We start from the raw sequence: 23,449 nt of genomic DNA on the forward strand, positions 1-23,449 counted from the left end.
CAGGTACAGTACCTTCAGAAAGTATTCACACCCCTTGACCTTTTCCACATTTTGTTACAGCCTGAATTTAAAATGGATTAAATTGAGATTTTGTGTCACTGGCCTACAAACAATACCCCATAATGTCAAAGTGCAATTAATTAATTGAAAAGCTGAAATATCAGTCAAATTGTATTCAACTCCTTTGTTTTGGCAAGCCTAAAGTTCAGGAGTAAACATTTGCTTAATATGTCACATAATAAGTTGCATGGGACTCACTCTGTCTGCAATAATAGTGTTTAACATGATTACCTCATCTCATTATTTCATTTTAAATAAATGTGCAAAAATTTCTCAAAACATGCTTTCACTTTGTCATCCATTTGAATTCCGTTTGAATTCAAGCTGTAACACAACAAAATGTGGAATAAAACAAGGGGTCTGATTTCTTTCTGAAGGTAACGTTACTATTTTTATGAGCTCTCATCTGGATGATGCTAATCAGCCACTTCTGCTCAATGCCCGTTTTTTAAATGTATTATTTAGACGATGAACAGAAATCCTACTAGGAACTTGTTTATCGGTTGGATATATAAAAGTTACAAGTTATAAAGTATGTTACTTGTCTGGTCTGTTACTTATCATTAACATTTGTATTATTATGCAGTAGTTTCGTCCGGGGTAGGCCGTCATTGTAAATAAGAATTTGTTCTTAACTGACTTGCCTAGTAAAATAAAATAAAATAGTTTCAGCTGCTGATTTTCAGTTCTATTTAAGTAGTCAGGGACACTCCCATTCTGACAAAGCTAACCACTAGATGGCAGCATTGCAACTTGTTGAGTTGCCTGACAGGAATGGATAATGCCTTGGCTCGTGTTTATATAGGCTAGACCATGGGTATGCAACCCTGGGCCAAGATTCACAAAACACTTCTTACGCAAAAACTTAAGAAGCTGCTTATTAAGAAAAGAAAAAAAAGTTAATAAGGGCAATTCCTCAACAATATCTTAAGATTTTATGTCCTCAAATAGCTTCTTACAAATCATCCTAAAATGTATGTTGCTAGGCAACCGATTTAGAAAGCTATCTAGTTAGCAATGGCAATCACGTTAGCATATTTCCTACTGAGATTACTGTTCTAAAACATGTTCTTGGGTTTAAAATAGTCAATACTGAAACTTTCAGATGAAGTTTGTGTGAATTAAACATGTTCAATTGCTTCCTTGAGCTTATTCTCTCACTGCCCAGAGTTTAATTTGTAAACTTGGAAAAGAGAGAACAACCTCATATAACAAAGTGTTCTTAATAAGTCCAAGTAAAGGAAGTGGAATTGCTTTGCAAACCTTCATATATTATCTCGGAGTAATATTAACCTGAAATTTACCAATGAACTCATCAAATGGCAAACTCCCCAGCGCTGTCTACTAAATCACATTCAAAATGAATACCCTTGTCAAACGAAAGGCCTTTGTAAATTAATTTGAACAACTATTCCAAATCAATGTTTTGTGAGGGGAAAATTGTGCTTGATTTTCATTTTCCAGAAAAATAACGTTTGCTGGTGAAACTTAGACAATTTCACATGTAATTTTGGAGGGTCAAAATCACATTTCATTAGGAATTCAAGTCCACCAAGTTTATTAAACAGACTGTTAGGGATATGATACCACATAGAGGTAGGATTAGAGCAACATAATTTCAACCATTTAATTCTAAAAGCACCTACTAACGACTCAAAATCAATAGCCTGTAAACCTCCACTATCATAGTCTTTCACTAATTGTGATTTCTGAATATAATATAAATATAAACATCAGCAAAACGAACAGTAACACACAATTCCCATACAGCATTGCACAGGTTGAAGTCGAAGGGATTTCTTTGCCATGCCATCAATGGGTTCCAAATACGAACGGAGCAATAGACAGCCATAAAATCCCCATCCTAAAACGATTTAAATTATGTGAACAGAAAAGGCTTCCACTATTTATGCACAGTTGATGTGCAAAAGACACTGCTGATTGTGCTGGCCAGGTGGAACGCACAACTCATTATTCTATAGAACAGCAATGATGGCCTATACACATACATAGAGGGAACTGTTGAGGATGGATGGCTTTTTGACAAGTGTTGCCTACTCATTTCAAGTATACTTAATTGTCCTCTCTTTTGTAGCTATGTTTTTACTGGTCACACCACTTAACTTTTTGGTTGTACAATTTTTTTAAATCTTTGCCAGGTAAGTTGACTGAGAACACATTTACAGCAACAACCTGGGGAACAGGAAGGAATGAGCCAATTATAAGCTGTGGATTATGGTATGAGTGACAGCTTGGGAATTTAGACAGGACACCAGGGTTAACACCCCTACTCTTACAATAAGTGCCATGGGATCTTTAGTGACCACAGAGAGTCAGGACACACATTTAAACATCCCATCTGAAAGACAGCACTCTACACAGGGATATTCTTTTAGACCTGAGGAAAGAGTGCCTCCTACTGGCCCTCCAACACCACTTCCAACAGCGTCTGGTCTTCCATCTGGACCAACCAGGACCAACCCTGCTTAGCTTCAGAAGCAAACCAGCAGTGGGATGCAGGGTGGTATGCTGCTGGCTATCCATCGCTGACACCACCACCTATATTTAAGCCTTGCGATTTTTATTTTGTGGTACGGCATTTTCATAAATGTGTTACTGAACAAAAGTATAAATGTAACAATCTGATTTTACTGAGTTACAGTTCATTTTACTGAGTTACAGTTCAATATTACTGGTGTGCGTATGACGTTGGTAGGATTGTTTGATAAATCAGACTTTTACTATGCGTACGACCATTCTAAATTCTGTTTGTAAGTAGTATTTTAAAATAATTTCTATACAATATTGATAAATGAGGCCTCCGGTGATTTGAATTTAGGCAATCACTGAACTGATCAGTTGGTCTGGTGTGACAGGGTGGCCTATCCCTGGGCTACACTTTTGTCACTTTAAATCATAATCAATAAGAGGGGGGAATCTGATCCTAGATCAGCACGCCAACTGAGATGCTTTATGAATACGGGCCCTGAAGTGAGGACTACACAGAGAGCTACACTACATGACCAAAAGTATGTGGACTCCTGCTCGTCGAACATCTCATTCCAAAATCATCGGCATTAATATGGATTTGGTCGCCCTTGTTGCGGGGACAGTCACGAGCATTAGTGAGGTCGGGCAATGATGTTGGGCTATTATGCCTGGCTCGGAGTCGGCGTTCCAATTCATCCCAAAGGTGTTTGATGGAGTTGAGCTCAGGGCTCTGTGCAGGCCAGTCAAGTTCTTCCACATTGTTCTTGACGAACAATTTTTTCTGTCATGCTGAAACAGGAAACGGCCTTCCCCAAACTTTTGCCACAAAGTTGGAAGCACAGAATAGTCTAGAATTTCATTGTATGCTGTAGCATTAAGATTTTCCTTCACTGGAACTAAGGGGCCTAGCCCAAACCACTTTGAAAGTCACGGAGCTCTTCAGTAAGGCCATTCTACTGCCAATGTTTGTCTATGGAGATTGCATGGCCTGTGCTCGATTTTTAAACATCTGTCAGCAATAGCCAAATCCACTAATTTGAAGTGGTGTCCACATACTTTTGTATATATTGTGGATGTATGTATTAAATGTGAATGTCAAGTTTTTAATTTCCTTCGACATATCCCTTTATGGCCGTGGCTTTACCCACATTTCACATACCCCCCTAGAATCCAATTTAGGACGTTGTGGGTTTCGCGGGTCATCACACATCGGAGTTCCATACAGCACTTTAAAGGTATTGACCTAACTGCCTGCCTATAAGTGTCTATAAGCCAGCTGAATCAGTTGGGGATTTTTTTTTTTAAATAGTCATGGAGTCAGACGTCATATTGCAGTCCTATTCAGAATGCATTGATAAGGCTTGCCTCCTCAGGGCCCAGGAGTATCCCACCTGTATGACAGTGGCCATGACGTACATTGGCCTGGCCTGGCCTGCCTGGTCTTACTGGGCGACGACCTGAGTCGTCAATAAGGAGGCCTGTCTAATGGGCCTGAAAGCCCTGCAGCTAGAGGACGGAAGGTAAACACCTAGTCACTCTCCACTGCAGTTCATTTACCAGATGTACTAACAATGAGTTACTGTTATGTTCTTTGGTAGTGCCTTGAGCAAAGCGCTAAACCATCTACACTTGTTACAGGGCCGCTGCACCATTTGCTTCCAATCCCTCGGGGGAGTCGGGTTGTGAGCATAAAGACACGTTTCCGTTGTCTTTAGGTTGATGGACAATAAAGTATTATTTTCTTCTAATGTTAATGTTTGGTACTTTATAGTTTTTTGTGCTTTATGTGAAGGGAAACCTGTTTAACAATGTCAGCGTTGAGACCACTGTCAGAGATCACTGCGTCCTGATTTAACCAGTAAAACCCTTTGACACAGCAAACCTCGTCCTTACACGTACAAAAAAAGGCCTTTAATGTCTGCTTTCAGTTTCTATGCCATCCCAGAAGGAAGTGAAAAGGACACGAGGTTTGTGTACTGCGCACCATGCATCTGCTACACGCTCGATGACTGGTCGGGCATGGACATCCAGAAGGCCATCGACTACATCAGGAGGAGTACGGTAGGTCCGTTGTTTTACTTTGTCTCTTTCATCAAGCAGCCTGCTGCACTGAGCCTCCTCAGTCTTTTCGACAAGAGTTCAGCCCTCAACCACTACTTGCTAGAGTGTAGAACCGGGGTTTAAACCAACATTGGTTTAACCCAGTGTTTATTTCTGTTGTAGGCAACACGTCATAGAGATAGACCTATATCAAGCATCTGTGTCAGTGGTGGCCTTCTTTTGAAGGTGCGTTGGGATCAAAGGGCCGTCTTGCCAACTGCCTGACTTTTTACAGTCAAAGCCTCCAGAGAGAAACAGTTTACACAAGTCCTGAGTTTTATTACATTCTCACTTTATCCTCCCCTCCAAGTCACAAGGGGATGGTGAGACGGAGGTGATGAGACCAGCCACCATTGTATCCTGCTGGGCCTCATAATAGTGATTGTTTCCTCTGTGATAACCCCTGCCTTCCCATTACTGTAATCTAACAAAAAATGATATAGTACAGTCTGGAGGGCAGGCAGCGGAATTCCTGTCTGGATGGCTGTAGTGGATTACATTGAGCTGTGTGTGTGGTTTGGGGCCATGCAGTTGGCTGCTGTGACGTGGAGACAGAGGCAGGCAAGAACCCCATGCAGCGCTGGTCCTAAGCTCTGGGGGTTTTCTCAGACGCCTATAAATTGAGGATATGATCCAGACGGGAGGGAAGGCCTCTAATCCTCTTGCTGCCAAATTTGGTGGGCTTTTAACCTCTGGGGCAGGGCACTACAGTAAACATGACTACTTTCAACATTGTTACGTCCTCATTGTTATTGTTGCCAAAGCTGGTCTGCCTCATCAAGCGTGTGTATGAAGTGTGGTTTAGTATAGTTAGCAAGCAGCACTGTGGACACGTGGCCGTGGATTGCTCCATGTGGGCATTGATTGAGCAGCTTGTGTCCTGATCTCGCCTTTCCTCATAGATCACATATGTCACCCCATCTTCAAGTTATTGTACCGTTTCAGTGATGGGTATCTATCCCTCACAAGGTCCTATGTTTGCCTAATAATCTGAATGTTGTTTTTGCTTCCTCAGTCATATGACAATGGCATTGGCCAGGGGGCTGGATTGGAATCGCATGTTGAGTATGGCAGGCGGCACCCGGGATTGATTAATATTATGGGTCTAGAGCGGGATTAGCCATTAGCCCAAAACCTTACTCGAACAAATATCCTCTTAATTCCTTCCAATTAAGCCCTATTATTCCAGGGAATCCCCCGGGGTTAGCTAAGCTACTGCACAGAGATATTTGTGTAATGAAACCATGGGACGTTACACAAAGCATTTATATTCAAGTTAAGAAAAAAATGTGGAAATTAGAACCTTTATTTAACCCTGGGGGGGGGCTTGATTATTCATATTATCACAAATAGGTAGGTACATACTCCTAACTATCTGCCGAGTGCAAGGTTCTCCCTCATTGTTAGCGGCCGCCACACAAAGCTGCTACCGTGGCAGATTTATACGCCGCCTCCGCATCTTCCCCCATAAGTACACCTCCGCAGTTGGGAAGTGATCCAAAAGCTCTGATGCTAATGTTGTGACAGTTGAAAAGGGAAACTGGTGATTGATAGTGGTGCTGTGCCGGCGGCTGATAACCCCTGTCATTAAGCGGTCTTTCTGTCTGTCTGTCAGGTGGGTCCACATTCTGTGCCGTCGCCGCCCTGTGTCTGATGGGCAAATTAGAGGAGATGTTCAGCGAGAGTGAGCTGAACAGGATACGCCGCTGGTGCATCATGAGACAGCAGAACGTGCTACTCCTTCTGGGTGGGCGCCACACTCGAGGTAACGGGAACTGGGCTGGAACCTCCGCAGATATATCAGCGTACACTCACTATATGGTTCATTAATGCTGCTTTATTAGCGAAAGGTCCAGCAAATGAATCAAATATGTTCGTAGTATGCATTGACTTTCACTTAGCAGGCCTATGTTAAAATGTTTTATTTGAGTGATACAGCACAATGGGTACCAGTGGTGTTATGGATGGTCCACCCTCCAATAACGGGGTTGGAGGGCGGAAAGAGCGCCGTGAAAAGAGCGTGACCCCGGCTCAACGTGTTTGCTGGTCTGTAACCCACTGACAACGCCCCCGGTTAGAGGGAAATAAAACCGGCCAAAAGTTAACTCATACTGGAGCTTTATTCACACACAGGAAAACTAAGGTATATGGATGGTTCTGTAATAGAGAAATGAAACAAATAATGAGTATACACATGGAATGCAATGAATAAAGCAGGATGAATGTACAGTATGCATATCAATGGGCTACAGCAGTGAATAGAAATGGAACCGAACTGCAAAAGCACAAGGTAAGGACTAAGGTAAAAAGCATGTATTACACAGGACTAATGTTACACAGGAGTAATGAATAGCAATGGCTGCTAACAGTAATAAATGACAGCAGTGCAAGAAAGGACTGTATTTACTTGACAGTAAGTTACCTAAAGCAGAGTTACTTGTAAAGGAGACAGCATAAATGCATAACATAGTAGTTGCTATATTATTATGCTATATTATGACTACTGATAAACACAAACAATGGCAAGTTAGACAACAACAACAAATATCAGCAGTTGTCACAAAGTGCTTATGTTACCGGCCTCAGTTTACTATCTGAGGTGGCCTGTAATAGTAAAAAGAATGGACACAAATTTACATCTGCAAAGTTATGGCGCTTTTTATATTCTGAATGTTTTTTTCTCTGGTTCAATTGTCTATTTTCTTGTTCGTACTTTTAAAACATTCACATCAAACACGTGCACACTTTAAAATACACAACATTTACATTTAAGTCATTTAGCAGACGCTCTTATCCAGAGCGACTTACAAGTACATACATTCATACTTTTTTGTACTGGCCCCCCGTGGGAATCGAACCCACAACCCTGGCGTTGCAAGCGCCATGCTCTACCAACTGAGCTACACGGGACTAGCGGAATTAAAAAATGTTCCACGAATAACCTTTCACGTGAAAACCACAATGTATTTAATATTCATACAATAGTAACACTTACAGCTGAAGTCGGAAGTTTACATAAACTTAGATTGGAGTCATTAAAACTCATTTTTTCAACCACTCCACAAACTATAGTTTTGGCAAGTCGGTTAGGACATCTACTTTGTGCATGACACAAGTAATTTTTCCAACAATTGTTTACAGACAGATTATTTCACTTTATCACAATTCCAGTGGGTTAGAAATGTACATACACTAAGTTGACTGTGCCTTTAAACAACTTGGAAAATTCCAGAAAATGATGACATGGCTTTAGAAGCTTCTGATAGGCTAATTGACATAATTTGAGTCAATTGGAGGTGTACCTGTAGATGTATTTCAAGGCCTACCTTCAAACTCATGCTTGACATCATGAGAAAATCAAAATAAATCAGCCAAGACTTCAGAAAAATAATTGTAGAGCTCCACAAGTCTGGTTCATCCTAGGGAGCAATTTCCAAACGCCTGAAGGTACCACGTTCATCCGTACAAACAATAGTACGCAAGTATAAACACCATGGGACCATGCGGCCGTCATACCGCTCAGGAAGGAGACGCGTTCTGTCTCCTAGAGATGAACATACTTTGGTGCAAAAAGTGCAAATCAATCCCAGAACACGTGAAGATGCTGGAAGAAACAGGTACAAAAGTATCTATATCCACAGTAAAACGAGTCCTATATCGACATAACCTGAAAGGCCGCTCAGCAAGGAAGAAGCCACTGCTCCAAAACCGCCATAAAAAAAGACAGACTACGGTTTTAAAACTGCACATGGGGACAAAGATCGTACTTTTTGGAGAAATGTCTTCTGGTCTGATGAAACAAAAATAGAACTGTTTGGCCATAATGACCATCGTTATGTTTGGAGGAAAACGGGGGATGCTTGCAAGCCGAAGAACACCATCCCAACCATGAAGCACGGGGGGGGGGGGGGGGGGGGGGGGGGGGCAGCATCATGTTGTGGGGGTGCTTTGCTGCAGGAGGGACTGGTGCACTTCACAAAATAGATGACTTCATGAGGTAGGAAAATTATGTGGATTTATTGAAGCAACATCTCAAGACATCAGTCCGGAAGTTAAAGCTTGGTCGCAAATGGGTCTTCCAAATAAACAATGACCCCGAGCAAAACTTCCAAAGTTGTGGCAAAATGGGTTAAGTACAACAAAGTCAAGGTATTGGAGTGGCCATCACAAAGCCCTGACCTCAATCACAAAGAAAATTTGTGGGCAGAACTGAAAAAGCGTGTGCGAGCAAGGAGGCCTACAAACCTGACTCAGTTACACCAGCTCTGTCAGGAGGAATGGGCCAAAATTCACCCAACTTATTGTGGGAAGCTTGTGGAAGGCTGCCTAAAACGTTTGACCCCAGTTAAACAATTTTAAGGCAATGCTACTAAATACTAGTTGAGTGTATGTAAACTTTTGACCCACTGGGAATGTGATATTAAGAAATAAAAGCTGAAATAAATAATTCTCTCTACTATTATTCTGACATTTCACATTCTTAAAATAAAGTGGTGATCCTAACTGACCTAAGACAGGGAATTCTTCTAGAATTAAATGTCAGGAATTGTGAAAAACTGAGTTAAATGTATTTGGTGTATGTAAACTTCCGACTTCAACTGTATACAGTACTAGTCAAAAGTTTGGACACACCTACTCATTCCAGGGTTTGAATTTATTTTTACTATTTTCTACATTGTATAATAATAGTGAAGACATCAACACTATGAAATAACACATGAAATCATATAGTAACCAAAAAATCCAAATGTCTTTTATATTTCAGATTCTTCAAAGTAACCACCCTTTTAATTGATGACAGCTTTGCACACTCTTGGCATTCGCTCAACTAGCTTCATGAGGTAGTCACCTGGAATGCATTTCAATTAACTTATTAAAAGTACATTTGTGCCAATCAGTTGTGTTGTGACTAGGTAGTGATGGTATACAGAAGATTGCCCTATTTGGTCATAGACCAAGTCCAATTTATGGCAAGAACAGCTCAAATAAGCAAAGAGAAACAACAGTCCATCATTACTTGAAGACATGAAGGTCATTCAATCCGGAAAATGTCAAGAACTTTGGAAGTTTCTTCAAGGGCAGTCGCTAAAACCGCCAAGCGCTATGATGAAACTGGCTCTCATGAGGACCGCCACAGAAAAGGAAGACCCAGGGTTACCTCTGCTGCAGAGGATAAGTTCATTAGAGTTAACTGCACCTCAGATTGCAGCCCAAATAAATGCTTCACAGAGTTCAAGTAACTGACTCATCTCAACATCAACTGTTCGGAGGACACTGTGTGAATCAGGCCTTCATGGTCGAATTGCTGCAAAGAAACCACTACTAAAGGACAGCAATGAGAAGGGACTTACTTGGGCCAAGAAACACTAATAATAGACATAGACCAGTGGAAATCTGTCCTTTGGTCTGATGAGTCCAAATTTGAGATTTTTGGTTCCAACCACTGTGTCTTCGTGAGACGCAGAGTAGGTGAACGGATGATCTCCGCATGTGAGGTTCCCACCGTGAAGCATGGAGGAGAAGGTGTGATGGTGTGGGGATGCTTTGCTGGTGACACTGTGATTTATTTAGAATTCAAGGCACACTTAACCAGCATGGTTACCACAGCATTCTGCAGCGATACGCCAGGCCATCTGGTTTTAGTTTAGTGGGACTGTCATTTGTTTTTCAACAGGACAATTACCCAACACACCTCCAGCCTGTGTAAGGGCTATTTGACAAAAAAGGAGAGTGATGGAGTGCTGCACCAGATGACCTGGCATCCATAATCACCCGGCCTCAACCCAAATAAAATGGGTTGGGATGAGTTATATCGCAGATTGAAGGAAAAGCAGCCAACATGTGCTCCGCATATGTGGGAATTACTTCAAGACTGTTGGAAAAGCATTCCTTGTGTAGCTTGTTGAAAGAATGCCAAGAGTATGCAAAGCTGTCATCAAGGCATAAGGTGGCTACTTTGAAGAATATAAAATATATTTTGATTTGTTTAACACTTTTTTGGTTACTACATGATTCCATATGTGTTATTTCATTAGTTTTTATGTCTATTTTCGTTCAATGTAGGAAATAGTAAAAATAAAGAAAAACCAATGAATGCGTAGGTGTCCAAACTTTTGACTGGTACTGTATATATAGACAAAAATAACTTAATGTTTTTCTATATACTGCCACCAATATAGATAACTGACAACAATACATTCAGCTTTAAGATAGTAGCACCTCCGTAAAATCGTCTCTCTCTCATGCAACTGAGCGTGCGCATGCAGTTGACCAGCTTGTCAGCACAATTTTTCCCAAAACCATTAACATGTAAAACGAACTCAGAAATCCTTAACAACTGGATTCTTTATAAAATCTCCTAGACAAAATCCAGTACAAGTAAGCCGCTCATTAAACATAGCCACTGTGACTTGTAAATAGTTTTTACCTCAGCTAGCATCAACATATACTCTCACTCACTGTAAATCACGTTCTTCTCTCACTCAGTTCGACACAAAAACAACACAAAACCTTTCCTAACGTGATAATACCTTGACAAAGTTGTTAAATAGCATGTTATTACATATTCTTTTGATGTTTTGGAAGTTCTGTTACACACCTGTAATAGTAAAAAGAACACACACAAGTTTACATCTGCAAAGTTCTGCCACTTCCTTCATTCTGAAGAATGTGCAACAGCGTCATCTATTGGCCTGATGGACTACTAATGCTGAAGCATGTAGAATATACAATCTAGATTAAGACAAATACATAAACAAATTGGTTTAAAAAATATAATAATTATAAAGGGGTGTCCTTTTTTAGTGACTTTGTTTTCAACCCATTACACTTATACAAAAGCCCAACCTAAAACCCCCAAAGAGCAAGCAATTCAAATGTAGAAGCACAATAGCTAGAAAAAACTCCCTAGAAAGGCAGGAACCTAGGATGAAACCTAGAGAGGAACCAAGCTCTGAGGGGTGGCCAATCCTTTTCTGGCTGTGCCAGGTGGAGATTATAAGGCTACATGGCCATAAAGGCCAGATCGTTCTACAAAAATATTCAAGTGTTCATAGACGACCAGCAGGGTCAAGCAATATCACAGTGGTTATAGAGGATGCAACAGGTCAGCACCTCAGGAGTAAATGTCCGTTGGCTTTTCATAGGCTAACATTCAGAGGTCGAGACAGCAGGTATGAGAGGGAGGGAGATGAAGACAGCGAAAAAGCAGGTCAAGGGACAAGGTAGCACGTCGTGTGAACAGGTCAGAGAATGCGTGATTAGTGCGTTAACAGAGTGGACAGCCTTATTGGCTGAAGCTGTGAGTGATCGATAACTCTCACGTGAGGGGGAGAACTAGACCACGCGGCGCCAGCCAGCCAGACATAAACAAACATACACTCTGGAAAATGTCCTACAGCGCCTTCGGCAGGGAAATTCATAAAATTGTGCATTTAATGGGACTGGGTGGCATGATCTTACGGTCTAGGAGGTCTTACTAAAGGGGTTTGTAATCGAGATGGTAACCTTTGCTACCTGACCACTCATGTTTAGCCAACTGCACAGCGGTCACTGTGCAATGGAGATTATAGAACCGGAGAATATACAGGAGTCTTGAGAATTGATCCCGAGATACACAAGTGGATATTGATAGCGTTATATGAACGAACGGTTCCAGACTGTCCATTGTAAATGGTCTTTCGAAGTCCATGTGTTAGTGTAATGGTTACTTACCACCTGTGCATCTGAAGATTGCGGGTTTGCCTCAGAGAACACATTTTGACAATTTTTTTTGTTTATACTTTTGACAGCCCCCTCACAACACACACTTATTTTCATTTATTAGGTGGTTCTTAAAATAGCCTTAGGGTTCGTGGAGCAGTAGGCAAGTGGCATTGAGTGTTGTGTGTAGCTCCTGTGTAGTTCAGTCGGTAGATTATGGCACTTGCAAAGCCAGGGTTGTGGGTTTGATTCCCATGGGGGACCAGTATGTAAATGTATGCCCTCACTACTGTAAGTTGCTCTGTAGAAGAGTGACTGTAAAATGACCCCAAAACATGTTACTACTGCGTGTGTCTTGCGAGAACAGAGGAGAGATCAGACTCTCAAGGAAGAGGTTGTTGCTCTCATCTGTGAAATGCATGCCATCCCTATGGTACTGCTTGATGGCAGGGTGGTGGATTGTGGGCATGTGCCTGTCATGGAGAAATGCAAACAGTAGCTGGTTGACAGAGCGCTGGGCACTCTCTATGTGCTTGTTGATGTCCTCACTGGAACATCCAACTCCTCTGCTGTGTGATGTCAGAGAAGACCACTGTTGTCCTGGGGAACATTTGGATGACCTCCTCCAAATCAGCGTGCATCTGACACACCAGGGCTGTCCACTTTTGTGTGTCTACTGAGGTTTGGGCCAAATTGAGTAATAGCCATGGCCCGGTTTCCTCATAGCGATGAAACTTAAGCTTACGAGGGTTTTTAACGATGCGTCATTTCTATAACGGCTGAAGAATTCACATGCGTTTCCCAAAACACCACGTAGGGAGAACTTTAAATAAGTGCTTCGTTAGAGCATGTGTCGATACTGATGGGATCGAAAGAAAGGCAGGGCTGGTCTCGGGTCATAACGGCTGAAGAATTCACATGCGTTTCCCAAAACACCACGTAGGGAGAACTTTAAATAAGTGCTTCGTTAGAGCATGTGTCGATACTGATGGGATCGAAAGAAAGGCAGGGCTGGTCTCGGGTCAGCGTTCTCCATTCAAATCTTACCTTAACATTAGATACTGACGACAGATCAGCTCCTAGAGAGAAATTATCACCTATGGCTGCAAATATTGAGGCGGCTTATTCTAATGCTTAGGCTATGTACTAAATCGAATATTGGACACATCATAGCGCACGTGTTGTTAGGCCTACACATCATGAAATTGAGGCAAAAATGAGATGGTAGCCTGCAATTAGCAAAATAGAACTCAATTGATTGAACATGAAATTGATTTCAATATGACTGAAATATATAGGCCTATGTAGGCTACTGTATTTATATTTTAATGCAGTCATCTCGGTTTTCATTTGAAGCATATTTTTACCCTTTGCTCGTTTATAACGATGGCAAAGACATTGTCAACTTTGTATTGTAGTCAACTTTGTTCTGAATTTATCGGCGGTCACAGATGAAGATCAGCAACTTGATTCTATGTTTAGCTGAGATCTTCTGTGAATAAAGGGCAAAAAAGCATTTAACGACCCAGTTAGCATTCTACAAGTGGTCTGAGGCAGTCGGTAAATGACAAGTGTTTTCAAGTGTAACTGTAGTGACGATGGTTTTGGGAAACAGCTCAGAGATTTAACGATGCGCCTATGAATGTTTTGACGATGAACTTTGCCTTAAGATCAGTGCTCAACTTGGGCCGGAGCTGTCTGGAGAGCCCTGTCCGGAGAGCCCACTTCAAATTTTCAAGGAACTGCATACCGGCTCCTCTATAAAACAAAGTGACCTATTATCAGCCCGGATTCACACAGTGTCGAAAAAAGGTTGATCAAAGCGGAATGAAGGCGGGATTTGCATTCATAGGCTGTTTGAGAAGGTTTGTTTGAATCCTAAGCATCCTGCATACACATTGTTTGAAGTACAATATACCAACATAGCTACTGTAGTAGGTCAAAGCTGTGCGCTGGAAAACCTTGGTAGAGCATAGGTAATGTAGGCATTGTGGTGCTCTTGAATTTTCTTTATTTTTCGGTTTCAGACCAATCCCTACTTCTCACTTAAAATGTTTTTTATTTTTTTATTTTATTTAGTAAGAGATCTGTAGAGCGCCGGTGTGCTCTAGCTCTAAGGTGTCACAGTGATCCCCCCCCCCCCTGGCCTAATTCTAACCGCTCCTATTTTCAGCCCTAGACGTCTTTTGTTATACTAATTTTGAGAAGAACGTGGAACTACATCCTGTCCACTCAGGACCATTTGGTGGGCAGCTTCGCTAAATGACCAGACAGTCATCCAGGTAAGGTTACTCTGACTCTGTACAGGTGTAGATGGGGTGGGAGGGAGTGTTGGCCTTTGTCAATGGAAAACGCCCAGTAAGCCAATAGCCAGGGGGCAGGGATGTATAATTTATGAGGACACAGGGGAAGGAACAGGCCTTACGTTAAAGGAACTGTTTGGTTGAATTGGTTCTCAGATCATTTAGATGGAGGGGAATGAGAATAAAGAAGGAACAATATGAGAGAACTATCACACAAAAGTATTGTTAGAGTGCATGCAGTGAAGTGTAACAGTGGTTTAAAAATTATTTTGTGTAATGTTTCATTGCTAGTTTTTATTTTGACAATCTTTAGATGGGTTGCAGTTAAAAGAATGTATGTCATCATGGAAGACATACACTGAATGTACAAAACATTATGAACGTCTGTTCATTCCATGGCAGGCTGACCGGGTGAAAGCTATGATCCCTTATTGATGTCACTTGTGTTAAATCCACTTCAATCAGTGTCGATGAAGGAGAGGCGACAGGAAGGATTTTTAAGCCTTGAGACATGGACTGTGTGTATGTGTGCCGTTCAGAGGGTGAATGGGCAAGACAAAAGATTTAAGTGGCTTTGAACAGGGTGTGGTAGTAGGTGCCAGGTGCACCGGTTTGTGTCAAGAACTGCAATGCTGCTGAGTTTTTCATACTCAACAGTTTACTGTGTGTTTCAAGAATGGTCCACCACCCAAAGGACATCCAGTCAATTTGACACAACATGGGCCAGCATCCATATGGAACGCTTTCGACACCATCGCTATGGAACACTTTTGAAAATTTGTAGAGTCCATGCCTACAACACATTGGGGGAGGGGGGGTGCACGCAAGTCAATATTAGGAAGGTGTTCTTAATGTTTTGTACAGCAATCCTGCAAGAAAATTCCACATGACCTTGAGTCATAATTCATGTTGAAATGACTTTTTAATGGATTTTAATCCGCTTACAATCTGTCTTTTCATTATAATTCAATGATGGTACGTTCACTGTGCCTGGAAGGCTTTTAGTGGGGTCCCATGGAAGATGGACAGTTTAAAGGGGTCATGGTGCATTATTTATGGTCCCTTAAAACCTTTCAGTGATACCCATCCCGGATCCGGGATCCTCCTCATCAAAAAAGGTGACTAGCATAGCCTAGCCTAACGGGACAGGGATATCATATAATATAATTTTCATGAAATCACAAGTCCAATACAGCAAATGAAAGATAAACATCTTGTGAATCCAGCCATCATTTCCGATTTTTAAAATGTTTTACAGCGAAAACACAATATGTATTTCTATTAGCTAACCACAATAGCCAAAGACTCAACCGCATATTTTCACCATGTTTCTACCGCATAGGTAGCTATCCCAAAACCGACCAAATAGAGATATAATTAGTCACTAACCAAGAAACAACTTAATCAGATGACAGTCTTATAACATGTTATACAATAAATGTATGTTTTGTTCAAAAATGTGCATATTTGAGGTATAAATCACAGTTTTACATTGCAGCTACCATCAAAAATATCACCAAAGCAGCCAGAATAATTACAGAGAGCAACGTGAAATACTTAAATACTCATCATAAAACATTTATGAAAAATACATGGTTTACAGCAAATGAAAGATAAACATCTTGTGAATCCAGCCAATATTTCCGATTTTTTAAGTGTTTTACAGCGAAAACACAATATAGCATTATATTAGCTTACCACAATAGCCAAACACACAAACGCATTTATTCACCGCATAGATAGCATTCGCAAAAACCAGCAAAAGATATAAAATTAATCACTAACCTTGAACAACTTCATCAGATGGTCTTATAACATCAGGTTATACAATACACTTATGTTTTGTTCGAAAATGTGCATATTTAGAGCTGCAAACCGTGGTTATACATTGTGAAAATGTAGCAACATTTCCCCAGAATGTCAGGAGCTATTTTGGACACTCACCTAACCTGACCAAAGAACTCATCATAAACTTTACTAAAAAATACATGTTGTACAGCAAATGAAAGATACACTGGTTCTTAATGCAACCGCCGTGTTAGATTTTTTAAAATAACTTTACCATAACAAACAGCTTGCGTTATTGCGAGACAGCGCCTGCCAAAACGGCGGAGAATAGAAATAACATTTTCCACAGAAATACGAAATAATATCATAAATTGTTCTTACTTTTGCAGAGCTTCCATCAGAATCTTGTAGGAGTCCTTGGTCCAGAATAAATCGTTGTTTGGTTTTAGAATGTCCTTTTCTCCTGTCGAATTAGCAACCTTAGCTAGCCATGTGGCGCGAACATGCCCATCTTTTCTTGACGCAAAGAACGGAAAATTCCAAAAGTCCCAATAAACGTTGAATAAACTGATAAAACTCGGTTGAAAAAAACTACTTTATGATGTTATTATCACATGTATCAAATAAAATCAGAGCCGGAGATATCCGCCGTTGTCACACCCTGGCCTTAGTATTCTTTGTTTTCATTATTATTTTTAGGTAGGTCAGGGTGTGACATGGGGAATGTTTGTGTTTTGTCGTTTTGGGTGGTTATATGGTAAAGGGGGTGTTGGGTGTAGTGTATGAGTTTGTGTTGAGTGAATGTTTCTAGGTATGTCTGGTTGAGTGAATGTGTCTAGGTATGTCTATGGTTGCCTGAATGGTTCTCAATCAGAGACAGATGTCTTTCATTTGTCTCTGATTGGGAGCCATATTTAAGGCAGCCATGGGCATCATGCATTTGTGTGTAATTGTCTATGTTGAACGTTTGTTGCTTGTCTGTGCACTAACGTTTGTAGCTTCACGGTCGTTTGTTGTTTTGTTTCTGTTTATGTATAGTGTTCGTTTCGTTTTGTCTTCATCTCCAATAAAAGAAGATGTCTTCATTTCCCGCTGCGCCTTGGTCCTCTCTCTCACCCACTTATTATGACGATCGTGACAGAATTACCCACCAACAAAGGATCAAGCAGCGGTGTAACGGGAGAAAACAACAGGACCCCCCTACACAGGATTTCTGGACATGGGAGGAAATAAGGGACGGTAAAGGGCCAAGGGCTCAACATGGAGAATATCGCCGCCCTCGTGAAGAGCTGGAGGCAGCTAAAGCAGAGAGGCGGCGGTATGATGAGGCAGCACGGCGAAACGGTAGGAAGCCCTCGAGGAAATGCCAAAAATTTCTTGGGGAGGGGCTCATGGGGAGTATGGCGAGTCCAGATAGGAGATCTGCGTCAACTTCCCGTGCTACCCGTGGGGACCCTAAGAAGGAACCTGAGCCAGTCGGGCTGATATTGGAGGTGAGCAATGGGAATGATACAGAGACTGTTAAGGATTTATTGGGGAGGTTGGAGGAGAGGGAAATGAGGTAGCTGCTGTGTTGGTGCGTGAGGCACAAAATCCACCCGACAGAGCGTGTGCGGGAAGTGATGTTACCTGAGTCAGCTCTCCTTGCTCATCCTGAGGTGCGTGCTAACCGTCTGGGAATGACAGTCCCACGAACCAGGCCTCCTGTACGCCTCCCTAGTCCTGCACCTCCTATAGCAGCCCCACGTACTAACTCTCCTGTGGCAGCCCCTCGTACCAGTCCTCCAGTTCCGGCACCACGCACCAAGCCTTTTGTGCGTCTCCAGAGTCCAGTACGTCCTGTTTCTCCTCCCCGCACTAGCCCTGAGATGCGTGTCCCCAGCCCGGTACCACCAGTTCCGGCACCACGCACTAGGCCTAATGTGCGTTTCCAGGGTCCAGTATGCCCTGTTCCTCCTCCCCGCACTAGCCCTGAGATGCGTGTCCCCAGCCCGGTACCACCAGTTCCGGCACCACGCACTAGGCCTAATGTGCGTCTCCAGGGTCCAGTATGCCCTGTTCCTCCTCCCCGCACTAGCCTGAAGGTGCGTGTCTTTAGCCCGGTACCTCCAGTTCCGGTACCACGCACCAGGCCTACAGTGCGTCTCAGCCGGCCAGAGTCTGCCGTCTGCACAGCCGTGCCTGAACTGCCCGTCTGCCAAGCGCCATCTGAGCCATCAGTCTACCCAGCGCCATCTGAGCCATCCGTCTACCCAGCGCCATCTGAGCCATCCGTCTGCCCCGAGCCATTAGAGCCGCCCGTCTGTCCCGAGCCGTCAGAGCCGTTCGTCAGTCAGGAGCCGCTAGAGCCATTCGTCAGTCAGGATCTGCCAGAGCCGCCAACCAGACAGGATCTGCCAGAGCCGCCAACCAGACAGGATCTGCCAGAGCCGCCAACCAGACAGGATCTGCCAGAGCCGCCAACCAGACAGGATCTGCCAGAGCCGCCAACCAGACAGGATCTGCCAGAGCCGCCAGCCAGCCATGTGCAACCAGATCCATCAGCCAGTCATGAGCAGCCAGATCCGTCAGCCAGCCATGAGCAGCCAGATCCGTCAGCCAGCCATGAGCAGCCATATCCGTCAGCCAGCCATGAGCAGCCAGATCCGTCAGCCAGCCATGAGCAGCCAGATCCGTCAGCCAGCCATGAGCAGCCAGATCCGTCAGCCAGCCATGAGCAGCCAGATCCGTCAGCCAGCCATGAGCAGCCAGATCCGTCAGCCAGCCATGAGCTGACCAGCCAGGATCCACCAGAGCAGTCATCCAGCCAGGATCCGCCAGAGCCGTCATCCAGCCAGGATCCGCCAGAGCCGTCAGCCAGCCATGAGCAGCCAGATCCGTCAGCCAGCCAGGATCCGCCAGAGCCAGCCAGCCAGGATCCGCCAGCCAGCCAGGATCCATCAGAGCCAGCCAGCCAGGATCCGCCATCCAGCCAGGATCCGTCCCTTAGTCCGGTGCTGCCCCTTAGTCCGGTAATGCCCCTTATCCTGGTGCTGTCCCTTATCCTGGTGCTGCCCCTTATCCTGGTGCTGCCCCTTAGTCTGGTGCTGCCCCTTAGTCTGGTGCTGCCCCTTAGTCCGGTGCTGCCCCTTAGTCCGGTGCTGCCCCTTAGTCCGGTGCTGCCACTTAGTCAGGTACTGCCCCTTAATCCAGTGGGGTTAAGTTGGAGGGTGGTCATTTGGAGGAGGCTACGAAAGCGGGTAGTGACTATGGTGGGGTGGGGACCACGACCAGTGCCAGAGCCGCCACCGTGGACAGACGCCCACCCAGACCCTCCCCTAGACTTTATGCTGGTGCTCCCGGAGTTCGCACCTTAAGGGGGGGTTATGTCACACCCTGGCCTTAGTATTCTTTGTTTTCATTATTATTTTTAGGTAGGTCAGGGTGTGACATGGGGAATGTTTGTGTTTTGTCGTTTTGGGTGGTTATATGGTAAAGGGGGTGTTGGGTGTAGTGTATGAGTTTGTGTTGAGTGAATGTTTCTAGGTATGTCTATGGTTGAGTGAATGTGTCTAGGTATGTCTATGGTTGCCTGAGTGGTTCTCAATCAGAGACAGATGTCTTTAATTTGTCTCTGATTGGGAGCCATATTTAAGGCAGCCATGGGCATCATGCATTTGTGGGTAATTGTCTATGTTGAACGTTTGTTGCTTGTCTGTGCACTAACGTTTGTAGCTTCACGGTCATTTGTTGTTTTGTTTCTGTTTATGTATAGTGTTCGTTTCGTTTTGTCTTCATCTCCAATAAAAGAAGATGTCTTCATTTCCCGCTGCGCCTTGGTCCTCTCTCTCACCCACTTATTATGACGATCGTGACAGCCGTGTATACCGAACGCTTATCAGAAGACAATGTCGACGTACTTCGCGCACCAGAGAAGACAAAGAAATTTCCAGACCTGTCACTCCAAAAGCTCTTGTTCGGCCTCAGATCAAGCTAGACACCCCATTCCACCTTCCACTGCCTGTTGACATCTAGTGGAAGGCGTATGAAGTGCATGCATATCGATAAATATAAGGCAATTGAATAGGCAGGCCCTGGAACAGATCATCGTTTTCAGATTTTTCACTTCCTGTATGGAAGTTTGCTGCAAGTTCTGTTTTACTCACAGATATAATTCAAACAGTTTTAGAAACTTGAGAGTGTTTTCTATCCAATAGTAATAATAATATGCATATTGTATGATCTAGAATAAAGTACGAGGCAGTTTAATTTGGGCACAATTTTTTCCAAAGTGAAAACAGCGCCCCCCTATTGACAAGAAGTTTAAAGGGCCAGTAAAACAATGCTTCCATTGACTGTTATTACTCACAAAGACAATTGAGGTAGTATCATGTACTTACTATCATGTACTTACTGCATGTACTGTTCTTCTCTCTAGTAATGTGTAGCAGCCTATTAATGCTTTCCTAAGAAGAGATACATCTTGCATAAGACAAAGTATGGAAAAGTGTTGTGATGTTTCACTCGAAACATAATTGGGATCAGCTAGACATTATTGGCAATCTGTCAATTATGTCAAGATCTGTTTTATTGTAGGGGGTGCGTACTGGTGGCAGAGAAGTCAGGCATGGGAGAGCAAAAACTGATTTACAACGGCGCAGTTTAATAAATAAAACCACCGTAAACAGAACAATAAATCAATGGGTAAACAAAACCCGTTACACACCAGCATAACGTGCACAAGCACTACAATAAACAATTCTGGACAAGGACATGGGAGCAACAGAGGGTAAAATACACAACATGTAATGATGGAATTGAAACCAGGTGTGTGGGAAGACGAGACAAAACAAATGGAAAATGAAAGGTGGATCGGCGATGGCTAGAAGACCGGTGACGTCGACCTCCGAACGCCACCCGAACAAGGAGAGGGACCGACTTCGGCGGAAGTCGTGACATTTATTCATAAGCAAGTGGTCCATAGTGACAGTTATTGATGTATGCAATTTAATCCTGTTTTTGCAGCACTTTAGAGTTGCTCTCTCTTAAAACCACATCTTAGTTATTTCATGATATTATTTTTGGGTCTGTACAGCCATCAGGTGCAGCCACTAATTCATGTCGGGCAAATGTGAGGTTGTTAAAGGAGCTGTGGACCCTGTTTTCTATATGATTTTTAAAAGTCTGCTAGTCACATTCCAGTCTGACTACATTGCAGGCACCTGCCAGATCTCACAAAGGTGTTAAACCTGACGAAGATCCGTTTCGGATCGAAGCATTGTCAAAGCGGTAAATTTGGAGCATAAACAGTGTGCGGGCCTTCCTGTTATTTACAAACATACAGCTAACCACATCTTATGCTATAGCAATCTGATGCTTGACTGCGCAGTTGATGACATAGCGTCCAACCATTAGTTGATGCAAAGCAACGTCAGCAATGCAATCGAACGTGGAATGTGACCGAAGCCACAGTGCCCTTTCAGTGTCAGGTGCTGGGGGATGTCACATGTCTGACCTACCTTCCTCTCTCTTCTGGTCTTCGTGTCTGTTCCAGACCCGCTGCACGCCTACTTTGGGATCTGCGGCCTGTCGTTGATAGGGGAGGCCAACCTGCAGCAGGTTCACACCACCCTGAGTGTGAGCAAGAGGGCCGTTGAGTATCTGCAGCATCTGCATCAGACGTGGAGAGACACCTGAAGCTGACAGCAGCATGCCTCCCACCACCACACCCCAGCCTCCAAGTACTGCCATCATAGCCCCTAAGCCATGTGCAGCAGTTCTCTCGGTTACCTTAGAAATAGAAGCGATAGTGGGTCTCATTGAAACAGGGGGGAAAGGTGAATAAATAATTTATTGGGCCCATCATTAATTGAGCGCAAACTGGCGGAGTAGACGCTCAGGCCGGGCGAGAGCTCATTCTGCTTAGCGTCTTTTGAGCCAGATTCAGTGTTATAATGAAATGCTTTGTAGATACTGTATTTATTTCCCTTCCTCTGAGACACGTGCTCTTTAAAAGACTGAACTTCTAGCTGCTAGAAACACTGTAGGTTCTCTGCTACATTCTCAAAAGATCTTTAAGACTTTTTGCCTATTGCGTGTCGTTGTTATTTGGTCCAAATGTTTTTGTCGGAAACTGACATGGTCACTACACCGATCAAGCCTCTTGTGTTTGTCCAGGATAAGTTGTTTTTTAGCATCTGTGTATTTTGTTAACCTGTGTAGCTGGCTCCAGTAATATTTTGGGGTTATGGCAGTTTTCTGTACTCCTAGGCTGACAAGTCACGAGACCACTCCCTCAAACTTCATTCCTTTCTCTGAAATGTTCTTCACACAGCAAAAACTGGGCTCTCTAACCCGAGGGGCCTTTACTGTATGGATTTGCCTGTCGCTGCAGATGTGTTATTGGGTCAAAAGACACATGAATGTTTTGTCTTGACATGAACTATACAGAAAAAAGTTACATTGAATAAATTTTTTCTGTACCTTATAGAAATATTGAGTGTAGATATTATATAAATGTCACCTCTATCATGCAAGTGCTCAATCTTATCACTGCTATTTCAGTGAGGTAGGTGGATTTTATATATATATATATTTTATTTTTTTTTACCGTTATTTTACCAGGTAAGTTGACTGAGAACACGTTCTCATTTGCAGCAACGACCTGGGGAATAGTTACAGGGGAGAGGAGGGGGATGAATGAGCCAATTGTTGTCACGCCCTGGCCTTATTATTCTTTGTTTTCTTTATTATTTTAGTTAGGTCAGGGTGTGACATGGGGAATGTTTATGTTTTGTTAGTTTTGGGTGTTTATTTGGTAAAGGGGTTATGGTGTATAGTATATGGGTTTGTGTGGAGTACAGGTTTCTAGTATTGTCTATGTAAGAACGTTAGTAGCCTGTATGTTTGTGCACAACGTTTGTAGCTTCACGATCGTTTATTGTTTTGTTTGGTGTGTAAGTGTTTTTTTGTTTCGTTTTGCCTTCGTCATAAATAAACGAGATGGCGTATTTTCCAAATGCTGCGTT

The 23,449-nt window shown here is 43.0% G+C and overlaps 1 pseudogene; it reads left to right on the plus strand.

The window, feature by feature from the left end:
- The first annotated feature begins 873 nt into the window (after positions 1–873).
- LOC129825861 (geranylgeranyl transferase type-1 subunit beta-like) lies at positions 874–22,123 on the plus strand (annotated as a pseudogene).
- The last annotated feature ends 1,326 nt before the right edge of the window (positions 22,124–23,449 follow it).

This window comes from Salvelinus fontinalis, chromosome 28, assembly GCF_029448725.1.
Source record: "Salvelinus fontinalis isolate EN_2023a chromosome 28, ASM2944872v1, whole genome shotgun sequence".
In the NCBI taxonomy this organism is placed as follows: Eukaryota; Metazoa; Chordata; class Actinopteri; order Salmoniformes; family Salmonidae; genus Salvelinus; species Salvelinus fontinalis.